The sequence below is a fragment of the Dromiciops gliroides genome, chromosome 3 (genome assembly GCF_019393635.1).
Source record: "Dromiciops gliroides isolate mDroGli1 chromosome 3, mDroGli1.pri, whole genome shotgun sequence".
Lineage (NCBI taxonomy): Eukaryota > Metazoa > Chordata > Mammalia > Microbiotheria > Microbiotheriidae > Dromiciops > Dromiciops gliroides.
The window spans coordinates 111,922,839-111,947,002 of NC_057863.1; positions in this window are offsets into that span (position 1 = coordinate 111,922,839).

A 24,164-nucleotide genomic window follows, 5' to 3' on the forward strand; every position below is an offset into this window, starting at 1 on the left:
TATCTAAAGAAGTGCAGTTACTTAAATGCTGGGAAACTTAAATGCAGAGTCAGTTGTTCTTATTATTAGTAAGTAGTAGTAGTATTTCAACTTGACCCAGGATTCACTGCTATAGGGAACTCCTCAGAAGGAAATTCCCTCTTTCAGAGTAAATAGGAACCTATTTTAGTTTATTTACTTTCTCAATCTGGATAGAGCTTAAATTATGCCAGTTTTCTGGTAGATATTGGAAGAAATGATACTTCTAGTCCATCTACTACTACTACTACTACTACTACTACTACTACTACTACTTCCACTGGTCAAATTAGCAAAGAAGCTCTCAGGAATCCCCTATCTTTATGGTGTCCAAGGTGAGCTACAGAGATTTTAAATAGGGAAGGGTAAGAAAAATGAAGAAGCATTTATTAAGTGCCTACTATATGACAGGCACTGTACTTTGTGCTTTTTACAAATATTTTATTTGATTCTCACAATAATCCCAAGAGGTAGGTGCTATTATTACCTTAATTTTACATATGAAGAAATTTGGGCAAAGACATATTAAATTACATGCCCAGAGTCATGATGCTAGCAAGTATGTGAGGCTGGATTTGAACTCAGATCTTTCTAAATTTAGGTCCAGGGCTGTCTCCATTGTATTACCAATTGCTTCTTTTGGGGGTTGGGTTGGGGCAATGAGGGTTAAGTGATTTGCCCAGGGTCACACAGCTAGTGAGTGTCAAGTTTCTGAGACAAGATTTGAACTCAGATCCTCCAGAATCCAGGGCAGTGGTTTATCTACTTTGCCACCTAGCTGCCCTATCAATTGCTTCTTCTATGGCTACAAATTGTTAGACAATAACAGTGTAAAACAGGCTGACTAAGAACAGAATACTGAATGTGTTGAGGCAGTAGGACTACCATTCCTGCAGTGTGTTCTAACAGAACTTTTTCTCCCTTATAAATTGTGACCCAAATGGTAGCAAATTGGGAATTTTAATGGAATGTTTTGTACAAAGATTTTTCAAGATTTCTAGATAGTGGAACAAGCTAACAAAAGTATGATATATGATTAAATAATATGGGTACTTTGCATTACAGGTATCTTGAAAAGTAAGGATTAAATGCCTAAAACCAGTATTATCCAGAATATATTGTGGAATTAGAAGTGAGGAATGAGGTATTATAAATAACTAGAATATTAAAGGAAAACCCTTTAAACAGTGCCATTTTATTCAAACATTTTATAGGATCTTTAAAAAATAATTTATATGTATCTCTGCCTGAGGAAAAAAGTATAATGAATAAAATTATTTTTAAATTTTATTTTTGCATCATAATATTAAACATCATTTACTCTTTTTATTATAGATATAGAAAGCAGTGGGCTGATCCTAAGATATATGCTAATACTTCTTTTCTTTAAAGTTTTCTCATATTATCCTGCTTTTTCATTATTTGTCTCTTTTTCATAATTTTCTTAAAGTATTGCAGTTCAATATTATTCTGTGCAGTTTACAAAGAAGATAAACCTTGAACTCAGGTCTTCCTGATCCAAGGCCCTAGCTATAGAGGGGAAATTGCATTCAATAGCCACTACTCTCAACTTTGGTCCCTTTTTTCCTGAGTGCTTTTATTCAAATGAGGAAGCAAAGATGATTATCAGGCTCCCAGTGGAGAAAGAGAATGAACATTGAAGGCCTAATCTCTAAGATTTTCAGATTGAATAGTATTTAATTAGTAGTTACCATATGCTTCTCCAGTTTCAAATGTAAGGCTGCTGAGCTATCACCAGTCATTTTGACTGTTGTCCCTATTAAATAATTCAAAATTCAAATCAAATGCTGCCTCCTTCAGGGACTATTCCTTAATATTAGTCATGACTTTTGCCCTACAAAAAGATTTATTATTTATCCAATTTACTATGTAATTTATATTTAATATTGTCTATTTTATTTATTTGTATTTCTATTTTATTCCCTTATTAGAATAAAAGCAAATGATGACAATCACTGTGACTCATCTAAGTTTGTCTCCTTGAACATCTAGAATAGTATTCTATATTCACACATGTTTTGAATGAATGTTTGTTGTTTCCTACATTAGTTGATATATCCAATACACTATCCTATATTCCTCACAGAATCAGCAAAAAAAGAGAATAGTTAATTTTGGGTTAGGATTCTCATGAGACTTTGCAAGCATAACTAGCTAATTCCTTAGATGACAGACAAATATACAGGCTATTTATTGTTATGTGGTTCAGTTATTTCTTATCTGATCACATCTGATTCCTCATGATCCTGTTTGGTGTCTTCTTGGCAAAGAGACTAAAGTGGTACACCATTTCTTTCTCAAATTCATTTTATAAATGAGGAACCTGAGGCAAATTCAAGTAAATTGTCCAGGGCTACATACCTAGTAAGTATCTAAGACTGCATTTGAATTCAGATCTTCCTGACTCCAGGGTCCGCACTCTATTTACTGTACCACCTGGCCACCCCAGGCTATGCTGTTACTGAATTTAAAGCCCTAAAGCCCTATTAGTCTCTAGTATTCCCCAAACACTATGTCTTGTTAATATAGTATGTTTTGATAATTCAAGGTCACCTCCATAATACTTTGATGGATCACTGCAATCAGACTTTTGTGTAGACTGAGTTTTGATATGGAAGAATAAAACACACAATTTCTTAATGTCTATATCAATACAATATGTAGGAGTTTTACCCCCAACAGCAATGCTAGATGACATTGAAGAGAGTATTTTTCCAATTTGGTTCCAGTTAATCTGTCGAAAATTTTACATAAAAAGGTTAACTTTAACCCGAGTGAAGGAAGGTCACATTCTTTTTGAACATGAGAACAATTTCCACTACAGTGTCCTTTAAAGGAGAAAACTTTCAACAAGTGAAAATGCTTTGAAAGCAAGTTCTCTAATCAGATTTTTATAAAGAGATATCCTCTGTTGCACAACTTTACCAGGCAGTTGAATGCCAACTGGTAATAGAGGTCCCTCCAAAGAAAAATGAAATATCCATCACATCAGGCTTCAGAAAGGTATACAAATGAATCTGGTTTTGTTTAGTACTGATTTTTTTTTGCCCCTCAGAAATACTGATTTATGCAACTGTCAGGTTTCGATGCATGCAACACAACTTTCTCAGATTGAATCCCATTGATTTTCTATAACAATGTCAAGCATTCAATGCTTCACCGCAGCAGTGGGGTTGTAATAAATAATCCCTTCAGAAAGAAAGTGATTCTTCTCCTCTTAAATACATAAGTGAACATCTTGTTCCCATGCTCTTTCTATCTGTGGAAGTGAAAGCTTTATGGGCAGTTCCATATGAGAATCTCCATAATCCCTATTCATTTTGGATATTCATTTTGGATAACAAGCTTTGTTTTTCTTGTGACCTTCTTTTCACTGTAGCTTCTTGACAACTGTGAGAATTGCCTGTCATTCTGGTTAGGAAACGGTCAGAGATGGAAAGAGCAAAACAAATGCTTGCAAAGTCTACTTTCGATAATTAGTGGTAATGAGAGATAATAGGGGCAGCTGAAAGGCACAAAAGTAGTTCTGAAGGATACACTTTTGCATGAAAGGCTTGCCTTTGAGAGGTATAGCAAGCTTAGAATAAGCACCACATAGATACATATTTCTAATGAGTTCTCTGTTTCTGATCTGCGGCCTGTCAGTCTCCCCCACGAGAGTGTTAGTTCTGATTATTTGAATTTTGAATTTATTGCCTAAGATGGTTATTGATAAATTTTAGGTCTATGGGTTAACATTATATTTATTGCTTTGTTAATGATTTTCTAGTCATTTATCACTGTATTTTGGGGGCATAATCCATATTATTTAAAATTTGTAAATAATTATTTTCCATGAATATACCCATTTTGGTACTTCCCAAAGTGATTAAAAGAAAACTGCTTGCCACAATATAATATCACACAAACACTTACAAGAAGTGACACACTATTTTCATTTAAATGTTTCCTAGTAGAAAGCAATTCAAAATCCAAATGTATTCAATCGATGTGTAACTAACACTGTGTGAAGTACATTTCATTTCAGTAGCCCAAACTGAGATATTACAAAAAGGGAAGTAAGGTATAAAGATTCCATCCACATTCACATACACATCTAGATATCATATTGTCAAGGTTCCATTTTCTTGGGGCCATATTGACTAAATTATTATTTTTTAATTTAAAGAAATAAATGCATCAATTTCTACTGCTGTCTACACAAAACAAGTAGATTGATTAAACAAATATTTATTGAGTGTATACTGTTTTTTGTTTTTTTAACTTTTGTTGTTGTTTTTGTGGAGCAATGAGGGTTAAGTAACTTGCCCAGTGTCACACAGCTAGTAAGTGTCATGTGTCTGAGGCCGGATTTGAACTCAGGTCCTCCTGAATCCAGGGCCAGTGCTTTATCCTCTATGCCACCTAGCTGCCCTGAGTGTATGCTATTTTAAAAATACTTTGGAAAGAGTTCTGCAAGATTAAAAAACAAAAACAGGGGGCGGCTAGATGGCACAGTGGATAAAGCACCGGCCCTGAATTCAGGAGTACCTGAGTTCAAATCCGGCCTCAGAGACTTGACACTTACTAGCTGTGTGACCCTGGGCAAGTCACTTAATCCCCAATGCCCCACAAAAAAACAAAAACAAAACCAAAAAACTTTAGATGAGACAAAGTCTCTGCCCTCAGGTATCCAACAGTCTACAATTTCATCTAGATCAGATGTGCATGGCAACTTTCTCTAAACTGTATCTTAGAATCATTATTTCCTTTCTTTTCCTACTGCTCATATGCTAGGCTAGATCCTCTTCCTATCATATCTGAGCTATTGCCATAGATTTCTAATGTTTTACTGGTTATATTTTCTATTTTGCATGCTCAATTATCTTTCTAAAATGCTGTTTTAATATTCTTAAGCTCAAATTCATAGCCTTTAAAGGAATACTATTTGGTAGGTCAGCTGGGTAGCACAGATAGAGGGCTGGACCTGGAGTCAGGAAGAATCATTTCCTGAGTTCAAATTCGGCTTCATACACTTACTACCTGTGTGACCCTGAGCAAGTCATTTAACTCTGCCTCAGTTTCTTCATCTGCAAAATGATCTGGAGAAGGAAATGTAAAACCACCCCAATATGTTTGCCAAGAAAAGCCCAATGAGGTCATGAAGAGTGGGACACAACTGAAGACTAAATTTGCTATAACAGGAATTCCAAACTATTGATCCTGGAATTAATGATCTAATAAACATTTTACTCTGAAAAGTATACCCTTTGTCTCTGATCATACATTGTTGCTTCTTTACTATTTCTTCCATCTGGACTTGCACTGAATTCATTTTAAGTGAGGCAGGGCTGTGCAGGGTCACTAATCTCACTCTCTTCTCCATAGGTATCTAGGTCCAATGGCAAGATATACATCAGGATGACTAGAGATGGCCCCAGATGTTTAAGGCAATTGCTATTAAGTGACTTTCCCAGGGTCACACAGCTAGTAAGTGTTTGAGGTGAGATTTTGATATTTGAACTCAGGTCCACTTGACTTTGGGGCCACTGCTTTATCTACTGCACCACCTAGCTGCCCCCCACCCCCATCTGAATGTCTTAATCCTTTGAGGAATCATTTTAAATCATATCCATCTTAAGTCTTATTTATCTCAAGTTTAGCTTCCCCAAGGAAATGTTTATTTCTCTTAGTAATCTATTTCTTTCAGAAGAAAATTATCTTTTCCTCATTTGGATTTGATGCAAGCCAATTTAACAAGCATTTTTTTAAGCATCTGTGTACAAGGTACTGTATTATGTGCTGGGGATACAAAGAAAGGAAGGCAGACCTTGTCCTTATGCAACTTACATTCTATTGGGAAGAAGCAGCATTTGCAGAAGTAACTACATATAATAAAAAATAAATTTGAAAGTACTAATAACTTAAAGGGATTGGACAGGTCAGGTATAGTAAATAGAACCTGGAAATAATGTTTTAATAGAAGCTAGGGATTATTTGAAACAGAGATGAGGAGGAAAAGCATTCTTGTTAGATTTCTTGTTAAAAAAGGCGTGTAATGATTGGAATGATGCCACCTGCTGGAGGGCAAGCCCTGCGGTCAAGGTCCTTGGCATCAAGAAGTGACGTTTGCTCATGAGTACTGTCTATCAAGGCTACCAGCCAATCAACTTGAGGAACCTCCCATTTCTGGGAGGAGGAGACAAAGGAGGAAGTAGATGATGGTGGGACTGTGCTTCCTCTTTGGCTGCAAGACATCTGCATGGTGGCAGGGAACTTCAGAAGTGGGAGATTAGGAAGGCTAGGATTGACAGGTTATAAGAAAACTCTTCTCAATCTTTCTCTTTCTTTTACTATCTTTCAATAAACCCTTAAAAAAATTCTAAACTCATTTATCAGTGATTTTAGTCAGTTTTCCCCCCAAAACTTGGGGGGACAGATTAGAACCCACATTTAGAATTTTAAATTACACAGGTAAGATATGAAATGTTCTTTATAGGGATAATTTGCATGTCAGTTTAGAATATATTTAGGGGAATAATGACTAGAAAGGTAGACAAAAGCTAGATGGTGACATTGACTTCTGTCCTTCCTTCCTTTCTTCCTCCCTCTTCTCTTTTCTTTGTTTTTCTCCTCTACTCTCCTCCCTACTTCTCTCCTGTCCTCTCCTTTTTCCTATCCTGCCCTGTCTTTTCCTCTCTTCTTCTTTCCTATTCTCTTTTCATCTCTCTCTCTCTCTCTCCCTCTCTCTCTCTCTCTCTCTCTCTCTCTCTCTCTCTCTCTCTCTCTCCTCTATTTTCCTGAAAACAAACAAAAAAAAGAGCTACTGAAGAGTTTTGACTAGGGATGTTACATGCTCCTAACTATGCCTTATATATAATACTTTGTAGCTTTTCAATGATGAATTGTAGCATGGGATAGCAGAGATAGGAAGATGAATTATTGTGCTTTTATTTTCACAATCAAGGTAAAAGTGATGAGGTTCTACATTAGTGTAAGAGCTATGAGAATAAGAGAAAAGGGACAGGAGACAGGAACAATAGCTTGCGGGTAAGAAGCAAAATTATTCTTTTGCAACTGTTTGGGTAAAAGAGACTGAGGGAGAAGGATGAATCAAAAGGGGTCTTTTAAACCTGAGTGCCTGGAAGGATGGGGGTGTCATACATAGAAATAGTAACATTTCAAGATAGGTGCATAAATCTGGAGAAATAATAATGGTAGGGAAAAACATAAAAAATTCCATTTGAGACATATTGAGTTTGAGATGTTTATGGGATATTCCGGTAGAGTCATCCAATAGAAAATTGGTGATATGTGAGTAGAATTCAGAAGTTAGAGTTGCACATATAGATTTGAGATTTATCTTAAAAGAAATTATCATTGAACTCTTGAAAGCTGATGAGATCATCAAAGAAGAAAAGAGGTTTTAAGGCAAAGCTCCGACATACAACAATACTTAGTGAGTTGAAGGACTTGCTTGTTGAATTGAACCAAATATGCTTAAGTAATATCATAATACTTTAAGAATTCCCTATTATTTGTTTACCATGTAGCTCACTGACCACATTTAAACCCACTGAAGTTTTTAATGGCAAAAATTTCTTTGTAATACAGAATATGGATCAGAATTTTGCCTATGGCTTGTGCTCAACTATTTACAAATCATTACATTTATAAATATTATTAAAGATTTTACAAGTTGACAAAAGGATCAACATTAAAACATAGATTTAAATTGTACACATTGGTACACATGGTAAAAATTTTAAAAAACAAATACAGAAGACTGAGTTTGGTATTGCCTCCATTGCTTATTAGTAGTATTATCATGTGAAAATCTCTTAATCTTCCTCGGCTTTACTTTTCTTCATCTGTATAATTAAGATAATAATATCTGTACTACCTTGCTGTGAAGATCAAAGGGAATGTGTCATTGAATAGTGAACAGTAATCCTAAAGCACTACACAAACTTATACTATTAGATGATCATATAAATTAATTTGTAATCAATTTTCACATACTACCTTACTGTAGAAATAGAGAGCTATTAAAATGAATTCTTGGGGAATCAACATTTATTAACTCTGCTCCTTCCCCTCCCCTCAGAGAGACAATACAATATGGCAAAATCAACCTTTCCACCTCTTTCCCCTAACAGAAGTCTTCTAAATGGTCTCCCTGTGTTCAGTCTCTCCTCTTTTTTTTTGTGGGGGGAGGATCATTTGTTTTGTTTTAATTTTTTTTTTCCATAAAAGTATCAGCCTCTCGTTTTTTCAATCCATCCTCCATACCATAGCTACCAAATTGATATGCCTAAAGCATAGGTCTTACCAAGTCATTTTCTGTCTCCTTATAACCTCTAGGATAAGAGAAAATTTAAAGTCCTTCATTTTCCACTTTGAGTTGTTCCCAATCTGACACTGAAGTATCTTTCCAGAGTGATTATCCATTATTAAATATCAAATATTCTTTACATTTAAGATAAATTATTGTATTTAAACAAACAAACAAATAAATAAATGAATATATTCAGAAGAGAGAGGCACTGGCAACTGGGTTAAATAAATAGAATGTTGCATATAGAGGATAAGTAGAAGAGTTCATCTGAAATGTAGAGAATGTTTGATATGTTATAGTACATACATATAGAAGGTGTAATATATACACACAGACTATATTTGTATATACATTATTTATCTATGTGTGTATAACATATACAAAGAGTAGGACACACACACACACACACACATAACTATGAACATATTTTCCCCTCAATACCCCATAGTAAAATGCAAATTTCACAGGGGGAGGCACTACTGAACTTTTGTCTTTACAGCTCCATAATGTCACTCAGATCCATTTTATGTATTAGATTCTTAATAAATACTAATTGAATTGAAGTGAATTGAATTCTTGACATTTTAAACCATAGATGAATGTACTCAGGGAATCTCTAGCCTACTTTACTCTATTTGGATACTGGCTGTATCTTTTACCTATTTTCATTTTGTTCTATAGAAAAAATGAGGCCATGGAATCAAATGCTTCTAGCTGCCCCTTTCCAGACAATAGCTCCTCAAAAATAGGCAGATGAAGAAAAGGGAAATGTTATGTAAATTATTAGGAAATGAGGGAGAAGCATTTTCTATCTGATTCTAGTTTATTGCTTTGTTTTCCTTTAGCACAGTGTCTTGCCCATAGAAGGTGCAGTGATTTGAATAGAAGTGGGTTTTAGGGCAAAAAATGCACATTCCCACTGGAACATACAATCCTGCTAGAGTGCTGTAGAATTTTACAAAAATGCTGTACTCCTAGGTTTCCCCCAAACATTTGTTCCTGTTCCCTGGGGCTGCCCACTTAAAGCTAATGAGCCTATCACAACTTCTTTCTAAAAGCCATATTCACTCATGGTTGAGTTTTCATCATTCTCATATTAGGAAATAAGAACTCAAAATAAGGGATGTTAGTTAACATTATGATCATCAAGCCTCCACTCCATTTTTATATGACTTGTCTGGGCATGTGCTCTGAAGAACCAATATTATAACCATTAAGCTAAACCAGACGTGTAAAAATGTGCATGCGTGGTTGTCAAATCATAAGAATGTCACTTGTCATCAGTTGTCTAGCCTCTAGAAAGGGATAAATTGTTTGGCTATGAATTCTCAACATTAACATTATTAAATTACCAGGCCATCAAAAATATGCTGGACCTACAGAAATTGTGTTTATCTCATATACATTGACCTCTTCTTCTCTCTTTGTCTTTCTCTGTCTCAGATCTCTAGGTCAAAGAAATTAATTATCTGCATATAACAAAAACACTGATTGCCCCTATAGAAGCAGATTTCTGTTAAAACTAACTTTCTTAACCAGTGTGTCTTTTGGCAAAAAGGCTTGGCATGGAGGAGCAGGATGCTCAGTGTACTCTGGATGCAAAAGGTGCAAGAAGTAAAGTACCAAGAAAATGGTTGAGAGGTATAGAAGTCAGAGGATTCAGGACACAAGGACAAAATCAGAAATGATGTTTGCTTTTTTTGTGAGGCAATTGGGGTTAAGTGACTTGCCCAGGGTCACACAGCTAGTAAGCGTCAGGTGTCTTAAGACCAGATTTGAACTCAGGTTCTCCTGAATCCAGGGCCAGTGCTCTATCCACTGTGCCACGTAGCTGCCCCATGATGTTAGCTTTTAAAGCCTAGGAGGATTAAAGGCACTTGTCAGTAAAAACTTAAAAATCAATTGGTCTGGTGAGTGGATTTGGCAGATCTGGATAGAGTTCAAGGAGTTACTTTCTTTACCTGATCCATTGGAGAGTCCCTAGCTATGGATGTAGTCTGGTATTTTTTTAAATGAAAGACAAATCTGTTAAAGATATCACCCAAATGAGAAGTTATTAATATTCCTTTATGCTTGATGTCAAATTTCTGTTGGCATAAGAAGTATACGTTTGGGATTTAGAAGTCCTTGGATTTATTTCTGCCTCATCAACTAAGAAGCCATGTGATCTTAGAGAAATCACTTTATAATTCTAGGCCTTCTTTCTTCATAAACAAAATGAAGATCTTTACTCAGTTGACTTATAAGATCCTTTTTTATGATAATGTCATATGCTCAAAATCTCAGAAAAAATCAGTCCAATATTGTGGGGGCAGTAGTCTTTTTTTTTTTTTATCGTGCCCACACATTATTATCAAAAGCCAAAACAATGGAAAAACAAAACAAAAGCCTGAGCATGCACCAACAATAAATATAAAGTTTATAAATCATGTTAATGTACAACTATATCAATATTTATGTGACTTATGTAATATTGATGTAATGTATAAAACCTGCACAAATTAGGAGTTAAAAGATAAAATGAAAATTAAATAATATGTTATCTATGAGTCAACAGGGATCAACAAATCTGAATCAACTAGTGGAGTGATAAGATTAGGCTGATAGTCCTGGAAAATCAGTTAGGTCACCATATGGATGCTGGATTGGACAGGTGAGAGACTTTAGACAAGAAAACCAATTAGGAGACTATGATAATAATCCAAATGAATTTAGGAAGGTATAGACTAGAGTAATGGCTTTGTGAGTAGTGGACAAAAATAACAAGATTGACAATTTCTTGAATGTAATCTGGTGTGTGTTGTGGGGAGAATTTTTATCTGTATAGTTGCTAGTACAGCTGCCTGAGTCACAGGTTATAACTCCACTAGAGGCTAACATTCATTGCAAAAGAGATGAAGTTTAAGAGTCTACAAAATCTTGGAGAGAAAAGAAAAAAGGGTTTCACTTTTTTTGAGAAGTATTGGCTAATGGGTGAAGGTGTACTATCATTGTATTGGATGAAAACCCTTCTTCTTTAGTCCCCATGATTTGCTGATCATATAACCCTTTGGGTCATGCCACGTGGACCTTTTCTGGAGATGACTTCTTTTTTTTTTTTTTTTAGTAGGGCAATTGGGGTTAAGTGACTTTCCCTGGGTCACACAGCTAGTAAGTGTTAAGTGTCTGAGGCCAAATTTGAACTCAGGTACTCCTGAATCCAGGGCCAGGGCTCTATCCACTGCGCCACCTAGCTGCCCCTGGAGATGACTTCTTAAGAGGAATGTTTGTTATCTTTATACAAAACATTTGCTTCGAATTCCTGAAGTGGTCCTGGGCTAATTCACTATATACCTTTTATTCTAGCACATCCTCCACCTCATGCCCTATATAGCTTAATTTCATTTTAATTCTATACTACTTGAAGGGAAGTTTGTGATTTTTTTCCTAAGTGATAAAGTGTGCTTGAGTTAACAGTGGAATCCCCTCTTTTCCAGTTCAATGACTTCTTCCACATACCACTTTAATAAGATAAAATACCACTGAAGAAAAGAACTCAAAGAAAAACAAAAGTCTTTCAGAAATTGGATAACACAGTTTTACAAAAAGAGAAAAAGGAGTCATATGTGCTATCTGTCCTATTTTTACATTGCTTGCTTATTTGTGGAAATAGTATGTGTTGCAGTTAGCCTCAGTTTTTACCTGAGGGATAGCAAGACTATATTTTGCAAAGCACTCTAGTATAGGAGATTTCAGCTGCTTATATAGATATTCCAGTATATTTAATAAGCTGTCCATAGGAGGAGTTTCTCTGTTTGCCTGGTTCAGAAATAGTGCTTTGGGAATGTGGGAATGCTGCAGACACAAATGCTTTTATCCTTGATCTTAATATCACCCAAATTAGTATAGTCTATTTTCCAAGGTCTCCTACAGAGGTCGGGATTTACAGCTAACCAGAAGAAATTAATTGTGGTTTTCATTTTTGTATTTTGTTTGTTTTTTGCTGGGCAATGAGGGTTAAGTGATTTGCCCAAGGTCACACAGCTAGTAAGTATCAAGTGTCTAAGACCGGAATTGAACTAAGGTCCTCCTGAATCTAGGGCCAGTGCTTTATCCACTGCACCACCTAGCTGCCCCCTCATTTTTGTATTTTAAAGTTTGAAAATGTTTTTCCCTCATCTTTCCTCCTTTTACTTCCCTTTTTTTTCTTTTCTTTTTTTTTTCATGTGTGAGGCAGTTGTGGTTAAGTGACTTGCCCAGGGTGAGGCCAAATTTGAATTCAGGTCCTCCTGACTCCAGGGCTTGTGCTCTTTCCACTTCGCCACCTAGCTGCCCCCCTCCTTTTAGTTCCCATTAAAATGGAATCTATTAATGAATATTAATTTATTAGACTAAATGGATTCTGTGAAATACTGTTTTAGTGCCCTATCTACCACATGTTCTTTACTCATAATTTTAGTTCTTCCCGGGAATCAAAATAGACCTGTTGATCTATTTTGAATTATTTTGTGTAAACTGTGTCTGTATTATGCCATCTGTTTCCCCTGTACACTTTGGAATGGATACTAAGTTTAAAAAGAAGAGACATGGAAATTTTAAGAGAGTGAAAGGGAGATTAGAGTTATCTAGTGCAACTCCTTTCCTTTCTGAATGAGTATATTACATTAGAGAGACGTTATTTGCTGAAGCCAGTAAATGGCAAAACTGGGAATAAAAATCACTTTGCTTTACTCACAGATCATTATCCTTTTCTTTTGATCAAGATTTAAAATTTTTTTTTTGCACCGGGTAGATATTTCACACCAATAACCTTGTGAAATATTATTATTGATAGTAGCTTCTATTTAAAATAATAGTAATTAATAACAATAACATCTGTGGTACTTTGAAAAACATAAAATACTGTATTTAGTCATTCGATCTTAAAAAACAGCTCTGTGAGTTATGTACTATATTTAGTCAGTCAATAAGCATTTAATAATGTACCGACTGTGGCAAGCAGCATGCTAAGAAAACTCTGGGGTTATGAAGAAAAACAAAAACATTGTTCCCACCCTCAAGGATTTCTCAAAATGGAATGTAATCAGAAGTAATGAACTAGTGGGCAAGGGTTGGAATAAGAAAAGAAGACCTCCTACAGAAGGTGGAACTTATGCTGATTGTGGAAAGATGCCAGGGAATCTAGGAGGCAAGGGTGAGGAGAAAGAACATTCCAGGAAGGGAAAAGAGCAGTTAGAAAGTCAAGGAGTAGAGAGATGAAAGTTTTTTGAAACAAACATCAAGTAAGTCCAAGTATCTGAATCATAGACCACGTGGAGAGAAACAAAGTATAAAACAAAGATTTCAGTTCTATTTTACCAATCAAAAATTGGAGAATAAGATCACATTCTTACACTTAAAAAAAAAAACTAATATAAGCTGGAGGTGGTATTTGAACTCAGATATATTCTGAGTCCAAGTCCCTTGTTCTATTAGAAAAAAAAATATTATAAAGGATTTGATATAAAGTCAAAAGATAATACTTTGGTAATAATCCTAAAATTTCATCAAACTATTGTGGGACATCTACTGTTTTCAGTCATATTCTGACAAATAAAAAGACTGCAGAAATTGGGAAACATTTATTTTTTGGAAGAAATCAAGGTGAGAAAATATAGCATTTACCATGAAAAAATCCCATTGTTCCATGTATTAAATACTTGTGAAAGGCATCGATGGAAAACATATAGATACCACTGAATGTGAAAGGGCAGTTTAGTGACCTCTCAGAGACTGACCTCATAAGAGAGTCAGGTACAGTTTTTAAACAAAAAGGAAATTGTACCCAGAATAGCCAACAGTATAGCAAATGATATACTTGGAGAAATATTCAATCACTGTCTAGATAGTAAAGGATAGGAAAAGAATGTGACCTCCTCAATCAATCACTGATACACTTGGTTGCCTTAGCAGGTATCCAGTAGTCATTTTATTCTTATTCTGTTTCCTCATCCAATGTCCTTAAGATCTATGGTTGAGTTTCTTGAGAGCAAAACCAGGAGCATAAAGATTATAACAACCATGAGGCCTTACCTTATATTACACTTGCTCTTAATACCTTCTGATTTTAACATCCTGGTATTTTTTTTAAGAAGTTAACTAGTCTACTGCTCCAATATTTAATATAAGACTAGATGCTGGGCTGACATTTTACTTGCTCAGCTACTTATGCCAAAGCAATTAAGGTAAACCTCAGCTCACACCTTAAGAATTATTATCTTGACATAACCACTCAAGCACATCTCTCTATATAAATAAATGCAAACAAACCGCAATGTCTATATGTATATACCCTGTTACATTGCTACCCAGAAAGATATGCAACACAGGTTTAAAGACTTGTATACAAAAATATACAAATAACAGCAATAATGTATCACAGTTTAAAGTGCTTTCATGAATATCATAATTTATTATAATGAATACTGGATTTGAAATCAGAGGACTTGTGTTCAAATGTCAGTTCTCCTACTTGGACAATTAACCTCTCCAGGTCTCAGTTTCCTCATTCTGAAATGTGGAGTTTGCACTACATGGATGACCTCAAAGGTATGATATCTGTTCTCTTTTGACTCTCAGAACAGCTCTCTGAAATAAGTGAGAAAAGTATCATTGTCCTCATTTCACTGAAAAAAGAAATGGAGTCTCAGAGAAACAAAGTAATTTGTCAGGGGTCATACAACTACTACAAGAAATAGCTATTTGGTTCATGCAAATCCAAGTCCAGGGAGGTTACCCCCACCCTGATATCATATTACACAAATAAAAATATGAAAATGCATGTGTCCCTCTGGAGAGAAAGACAATGTCAGCATGACTTCCTTACACCTAATTCTTTTTCTTCTCTAGAATTGTATTTAACCAATGCATTTGGAGTTCAAAAACATAATATCCTACAATGAGAAGTGAGTGATGTGATTTTGGTATCAAAGGCTACCAGCTTAGGCCCTAGTCCTCCCACTTAATGTTTATTTGACCTTAAAAAAATCATTGAATTTTTCTCAGTTTTAGTTTCCCCTTTATTAAAAACTAGAGTTTTAAACAAAAATATCATACAGTCCCTTTCGATTTCTAAATCTTAGGATCCTCATATAGAGCTGATAGTTTAATACCTAGGTCTATGTTTGCTAACTATATATACTAGAGTTGGATATTGTGTATCTTTTTCACTTTGTATATAGAAAAACAAGAAATTTAAGATAAAATCATAGCAATTCCATATTATACATTTTGTCTAGGGACCATTTGCTTTTTGGATATAAGGGAATTTTTAGCAGATGGTAAGCCTTCATTAAGCAGCATGCATATACATTTTCCACCTGCCGTGTTTTCTTGTACATAAGTATTATAAGCACAGAGAAATAACCACTTAAAACTGAAGTCAGATACCAGAATACCTGCCATATGTCAAGAATGGCAAGAAATACCCTAGTATCAAAGGAAACACGTGCTTCCCCCACCTACCATATGATTTCTTTTTCATTATGTATTTCTGAGGTGTGCTTTGGTGAAAGCTGGCTCCATTTAACATTTTAAAATGTTTCTGTCTTATTTTTCAGGGTATTTATTTCTGAAACTTTGGATCTCCCCTGAAATAGGCTCATGGGGAAACTCTCAGATTTTTCCTTTTCAGTTTGTGTGTCCTGATCAAAAAGAATTTTGTCTTTTGTTTTGTCCACATTGGTGAACTTCAAACACTCAAAGAGAGAGAAATCACTTTTGTTTTCTAAAAAGTTATTCATTTTTTCATGGTATTTTAAAATTTATTAACTGTCAAGTTTTTGGATCTTTCTTATCAGTAAAGTTTAATTCCAGAGTATACTATAGTGCACATATCTTTGATTTCTTACCATTAAAATCCTTGAGTAATAGCAGCATGTTTGAAAAGAAATAAGGTAGCATCTCAGTGTTTTTGTGGCTTTGTGGTATGAATTAACAATATCTGCTATTTATAGAGAGTTTTTTGCAAAAATATTTTACATATATTATCTCATTTTGTTCTCTCAATAACACTGTTTTTATTATCTCCATTTTACAGAAAAATACATTTAAGCAGAGATTAAGTGTTTTGTCCACAGTCACATAGCTAGCAAAAGTCTAAGGCATGATTTGAAGTTAGTCCTAACTTGACTCTAATTCAAGCCCTCAATTCACTGTGCCACTAATGCTTTACTCTCCTACCTACCTGAGGGGGACGTAAAATATTTCCCATATTGGCTGAACATGGTGCTGTTATTTCTTATCTTGTGTAACATTCTTACCATTTGTATTATGAATTGTAGACAATTCTCTAGAAGGCACATGTTATACTGTTCAATATTCTGGGCTTAGGGCCTAGGAGTTAGGAGATTTAATTTGCTTTAGTCTTACATCAAGTGAGGGAGCCAGGAGTAGCCAGCAATATCTCAGCTGGACCATAATGCCTATGGCAGGGCCAAGTGGTTATTGTTGTTAAGATACTTGGAATGAGGAAGCCATCCCCAAAAGAAACCAGGTGGGAGTCAATGAACACATATTTCAATTCTTTACCAGGGAGTTTTGTTGGCAAAGTTGTAGGAAATTGAGGAGGAAAAAATAGATTAACACACTAATTCTTGTATCCAAGTGTTAATAGATAGGGAAGGAGGTAAGCAGATAGCTCACACTGGGTCTGTGTTTCTTTCACTATACTCCTGTACCTTTCTTCATCTCCCATCACCTTCCTTTCACTAAACACTTCTGCCCTTTCCTCTCCTCCCCTTCTTTCATTCTCTCATAATTTCTGTCCAAATGAGCCAAGGATAAGTATACCAGGTCCAATCTATTGGCTGCAATTTTTATATATTCTTCATGGATTAAAATAAAGAATTATATATTACTATTTTTAAAAGTTTTTTAAATTATTTTGCAGGGCAATAAGGGTTAATTGACTTGCCCAGGGTCACACAGCTAGTAAGTGTCAAGTGACTGAGGCTGGATTTGAACTCAGGTCCTACTGAATCCAAGGCCAGTGCTTTATCCACTGTGCCACTTAGCTGCCCATGTATATTACTATTAAGAATAAAATTAAGAAGTCCTTTTTTGGTTCTATGTGTTTCTTAGCCAGAAATTTTCTTCCCAAATGTAAGATCTTAATGACAAAATCACAAAATTTGAGTGATTTAAGGGCTCTGAGCAACCATCTAGCCAAACAGGAAGGAATCTCTCCTATAATATGTCTGCAAGTTATGATGCAAGAATTATTTGAAGACCTCCAAATGAGGCAGACTCATTTGTTATTGAGGAAATAAATTCCATTTTCCCATGGCTCTAATTGGCAGGAATTTTTTCCCTGACACCAAGCCTAAATTTTACTATTTCAACTTCTTCCCATTTCCCCTGATTCTGTCCTCTAAAACAAAGAGATTATGTATAATAACTTATATATTTGACAATCCTTCAGATATTTAAAGATAGCTATTGTGTCTCCACTGAGTATTCTCTTCTCTAGGCAAAACATGGTCAGTTCCTTCAAATCATTCTTCAAATCATTGTGTCATGAACTATGGGGTCTTCACCATCCTCATTGCCTTCTTCTGGACACTCACTACCTTAATAATAAATATTAAATTTTCTTCATTAATGAGCATAATTTTCTATTTATTCATGGATTTTGCCCAACTATATGCCTCTTTTGTATAGAAAAAAATAGATTCTTAATTAAAAAAGTATTGGCCTACAACAGATTTAGTATTGAAAGATGTATAGTGCTTGCACCATTTCAGTTGTGATAAAATAATGGAATTTGGCAGATGCCCAGGGGTCCCACCTGATTGATTTAGTATTGTTTGAATTGGGTGAGAATGAGAAACTGACAAAGTACCTACTTGGGAATGATTAGATATAGGCCACACCTGACCTCCTCTGAGTGATGTATACTGCTGACTTCAGCAGAGGGATCACTTTCAGCCATGCAACTTGAAGGGCCTCCCTTTTGGGGGAGGGAGAGAAAAAGTAGAAAAGAGAGCACTGGCTCAAAGGAGCTCTCTCTTTCCTGTTGGTGAGCTTCTGAGAGCAGACTGGAGAGGGACTGCACAGCTGACTCCCATAGAAACTACGGACCCCAGGTGGTGAGTTAATAGATACGAGGTCACCGCTTCAAATTAGCTGAGCTGGAAGCAAGTTTGGGGATTGAGTCAGTCTTTGCTAGAGCCAGGGAGCTTATCAATTTTTCTCTTCCCCTATTCCCTTGTCCCTGGCTTTATTAACTTCACCTTTGTTGTATATTTTATTCCCATTAATAAAACCTGATTTGCTTGTGGAAAAGAGGCTGTTAATCTCCTTTCTTATTAGCCTGGGAGAAATAACTAAAAAAGGAAATTTGGAAGAGAGGAAACTTTGGACCTAGAGTTCCCTCATTATTTTTTGAACCCCAATATTACAACAAGCCACCCAATTAACTCTCCCCATATTAAATTTGTCCCCTACACAGTGTAGGAAATATAGATACAGAATCTTAATGGCAAAAAAGGATGTTAGGATATCAGAATAGTCAGAGTTTAGTAGGTGAAATGACCACTTACAGAGGTTTTGTGCATTCTGGTCAATTCCTATTAACCCATCAAGGCAGCCATAATTCACCTGTTGTCTTTAAGTGTCAACACATTGAAGAATCTTAGAAAGAAAAAAAAGCACCAAAAACCAAACACAAAAAACAAAAACAAGCAAATCCATAATTATAGAATATCAGATTTAGAATGAACCCTTTAAGTCAACTGTTTCAATTCATAACTGATTCATAACTGTTATAACATACTTAAGACACTTATCTCTATTGAAAAAGCCTTTGTGGAATAAGCAGTGAATTTGTAGTCTGTGATAATGTGTACAAGTCATTTATTCTCTTTGGGTCTCAAAGAGATCCAAAGTTTCCTCATCTGTGAAATTATAGGGGATGAACCAGGTAGCTTATAAGGACCCTTTGAGCTCTAAATCTATATTCTCATAAATGTATTGTAAGTTGAGAATTCACTGTATCCAAAGGTAGCATAAGGGATCCATTACTGGAATGAAATAATTTTTATTAAGTTATCCTTTTTAGTATAAAATTGAAATATGACTGCAACTTCCATTTAATTCTAGTGTATCTTTCCCTTGAGTCCCCCCTGCAAAAAAAATACATATAATTTCTCACAGGACTCAAATGATGTTATTTTAGGAAAAACCTATGCCTTTGACACCTAGGTCTATAGTTTACATATTCCTCATTTGCATTTTCTCAAGAAGAAAAGGAATGCTTTTTAATTCTCTTAAAATTATTATCCCAGGGGGCAATTCCAGTTGGGAAAGGAAGCTAGTAAAGCTTGTGCTTTTCTGCTAGGCTGCACCAAATACAAGTACACGGCAGGATATTAATGACTTGGATGACTTTCCCAGAACCTTGACATCTCAAGAAAGTTGATTCTCCTTTCAATCTTCTTTAATAATCCAAAATATCATTTTTTTCCCATTTGGTTACAGCATATCTGATTCATTGTTCCAAAGCAGAATGCATTGTTGTTGTTGTTGTTGTTGTTTTGTTTTGTTTTGTTTTCACATAAAGCTGCCCAACTTCCAAACTCATCTGTTTTAGTTGAGGGTAATACTACCTTCTAATTAACCCACATTATGACTAAGAAGTCTTCTTTTACTCTTCTATTAGGCACTTTGGGGCTTCTATCAGGTCCTTCATAAATGTTTTTCAAATTGAATTGAAAGAATATAGCCAAGTAGAAACAAAATTTGGTGAGAAACTAGGCCAAGCAGTTTAACAGAATGAATAAACTAAAAGCTAAAAAGCTGAGGTCAAAAATATGAAGAATCAAAATGAAAGTGTTTTAAGTTTGGTCCCTATTGAAAAAAGTATAGAGAAGTTGCTGCCCATAAGCTCCTTTTGATGAGGCACTGGGGCAAATCCTAATGTATTAAAGGAACCATTATATGGAAGCTAGAATCCTTGCAAAGTTCTTTCCTTATTCTATTGAGCATATAATGTGGTCAAATCAGTTATAAGGAAAGCAACAGAACTTAGGAGAAGAAAAACTTTTTTTTTTTTTAAGGAAAAAGGTATTTGGGGTTTATTATGGGATCTGCTGGTTCAAAGCAATCTAAAATAAAGTATGCCACAGTCGACAATTAGGAATCAGCAGGACTCAAGAGCTCTCTGCCATTTTGCTTTTTATGTGTTTACAAAGCTGCAACCTATTGGCATTTAATTCCATATTTACTGTCTCGTGTGTCTCATTGCACAGCAGGGCATGGAATAAGCAATAAACATGTTATCATAAGTATTGTACTGGATAAAATTTTAATTAAATCACTAGTTTCTAGTAGTTCCTCTTTTCTGTCACTCTCATGTTTGGCATTTTCAGGCCATATATCAATTTCATTAATGTAAGCAAACAACATTCTAAGATTTATGTAGTAATATGTTAAAAGGCATATTAATGATTATGGAGAAAAAGTATCAATGTAAATATAGCAATAAAGCTCAAGAAGCTATTCATCCCAAGAGACTTAGAATAAGGATTATATAATTCAATATATTAATTGATCGAATACATATTAGTTTAGTCAAGTAACATGGAATGCCTGTCATATGCATTCTTCTGTCAAACCAAATGTACTTAAAATCTAGAGAAGAAAGGTTTATATTTTGTGTGAATATTTGCTTTTTTTTAAAGAAAAATCTTAATATATATCTTTAACATCTGTGAAAGCTCATGGTCTTTTAATTTTATTTATTGACATGTGAAGAAATGTTTTATTTCATTCATCTATATTTTGTCTTATATTATACCTAAAATGTTCAAAAGAATTTCCTTTAAGAAACTATGTTTTCACCAATCAGTGATGAATATCACTGTCTGTCTCTGTGTGTATGCATATGCATGCAAGTGGATAAAAAAACAGAATTTTCAATCATAATATCAGACAAAACAAAACAACTATTCAAAATATTAAAAAATATACTATAAGAAAACAATATTATGCTTAATGGAATGATATACAACCAACATCAATATTAAACTTATACTCTCCATATCTTTTATCTAATTGTAAAAGTAATATTAACCAAACTGTAATGTCATAATACACCACTACTTATGAGTTTCCTCTCTCTCTCTCTCTCTGTTTGTGTGTGTATGTGTGTGTGTGTGTGTGTGTGTGTATCTCTCTCTCTGTGTCTGTATCTATTTCTCAGATTTGTATGTCTAAAAGAAAGATAAACAAAAGGGAACATATTGAAATGAATAAATTGCTTTAAAAAACTACAGCTAGATTATATTTCATCTTCTAAATGGGAGTGCTAAAGAATGTTTTTTTTTCTCAAAATCACATTGACCTTCTGAAAAAATTGTCATCATAATAGGGATCATCAGTATTGCAAAAACATGTAAAATTGTAAAAATAATAAATATATACTTTATAGATCATAAAAATTGAATAGTTATCAGTTTAGGGATACAAACAAAAGACACGACCCAAGAAGTAGATTTAACAATGAAATCCTAAATAATGATTGGGTTAAAGAATAACTTATAGAAACAATAATTTTGTGAAAGAAAATTACCAATTTTAGGTGAGTTAAAGAATTTATAAACCATATGTTAAAGAACAAGGAGTGTGTGAGAGAAATAAAAGTGGAATAAATGAGTATATAAAGTTTTATTCTGGGAGTTTGCAAATGGAAGAACACAAGATGATAGTTTAATGAGATGGTAGTGCCAATTGAGGGTTTCTTTGTTTTTAAAAAGGAAGGAAACCTTGGCCTGGCAGTAGGGAGTGGTAACTATGCTAGTAAGTACTAGGAAATTGAAGGACAGAGGGGATAAGATCAAGGGGAAAAGTAAAAATATTGGTATTGTTGAAGAGGACCATTTTCATCATAGACTAAAATATAAGAAGGAAGAATGGGGTCTGATATCCAAGGATTTTGTTTTTCTTTTTATTGTTGTCATTTACATTGTTGGGATCATGTTTGTTGTTTTCATAGTTCTCCTGATTTCACTTGACATAAGTTCATATGAGTTTTCCCAAGTATGCTTCTCTGAATTCTTTGTATTAAATGTTTTTGGGGGTCACTATCATATTCCTTTTTTTTACCACTCCTTTTATAGGAAATGAGGAATTTATTTTTTACATGTATTGACATGTATTTTTTACCTTCTCGATTTTATAAATAGGACTAAATTTATTGTCTTTTATGAGATTCTACAAATTAATTTATATTCTGTACTGGTTTATCCTTGGCTGTCATATATCTCCACTTGCAAGGGAAGCACGTTTGCTAAGAATCACACTGAGATTAAGGAGAATACAAAGATTGACATACTTTTTTTGGAACACCTATATATATATATATATATATATATATAAACTTAGGTTTTCATGTTCTAAATGTGAGATCTTTATTCAATAATCAGTGGACATGCTATAGAAGTAACTGAGTCATATCAACTTTGGCATTCTCACTAAAGATAGAAACTGTAAAAAGAAGTTTCAGCTAAATGTATGGGTGACCTGCAGTTTCTGTTGGAGAGGTGAATAAAGGTAGAGGCAGAATGTGCTTTTATTATGCTTCCAAAGTACAGGAGGAAAGCATCATTCCATAGGGCACTTTGTTATCTTGTGTTGCAGGGTGTTTGATGAGAATTTGCAAAAAATGTGCTCTGGAGACAATTTCTAATTTTGTGTCAAGTATGGTACAGTAGAAAAGCTGGCTGGACTAACTAAACTTGAAAATTCTTTTCAATTTATGATCCCAGGATCTGTGGGAAAGACTAAGGTAGAGGATCTCTAAAAGATTCCAAATTTCCTTAGACATTAGAGTTTGAGCTAACTTTCATTATATGATATGGTTATTGGCAAAATAATTTAAAGTTGTGTTAAGATCATTTTTATAGGAGATTTTTTTTTCCAGCTGAAGAAGAGGAACTAAAGAACCAGATTAAAGACTGCTCTGCAATCACACCTGGGATCACACCTGAATACAGAGCTGCCTCAAGATGATGTCCCAAGAATCACCTGTAGGAGGGCAGCTAGATGGCGAAGTGGATAGAGCACTGGCCCTGAAGTCAGTCAGGAGTACCTGAGTTCAAATCCGGCCTCAGACACCTAAAACTTACTAGCTGTGTGACCCTGGGCAAGTCACTTAACTCCAATTGCCTCACTAAAAAAAAAAATTAAAAAAAAAAAGAATCACCTGTAGGAGATGAGACTACTAAAGATGTAAATGGACATTTCCCCTTTCATTTCCCTTTCCTCTTTTGCATGCACCATATGTAAGTCCTACCTACTAAAGGGGACTGCCCTCTTTAGTTTTGGGAATGTTTCACTCATTTTTTTTCCTTTTTTCCCTCCACATTGTTAGCCATTTTAAGCCCCATAATTAATTACTCTTTATAAAATATTTGTAATATTAGTTTGATTTATTAGGAAATAATTTCTTAATGAATCACATGTGATTATAAGAAAATAATTATTAATAATGGATTTCTTGGGGAACCCAGGGATTAGTTTCTCCATCCTTTCTCTTCCCCACTCCAGTAAGTCCCCTTCTTGAGAAACTTCAGCAAATCTTATTTAAGACAAACCTAAGGAAACAAAAGGAATGGAAATAGACTTGTTGTTTAGCCTAGTGAAGGACTGATGGGATCAAACAACACCTAGATAATGGACTTTGCCTTGAGCACATTCAGCTAGGGTTTTTTGCATTCTTCTCCTTGATGTCATCTGTAGAGTTCATTTTAATGTAGACCATCATAGGGGGCAGCTAGGTGGTGCAATGGAT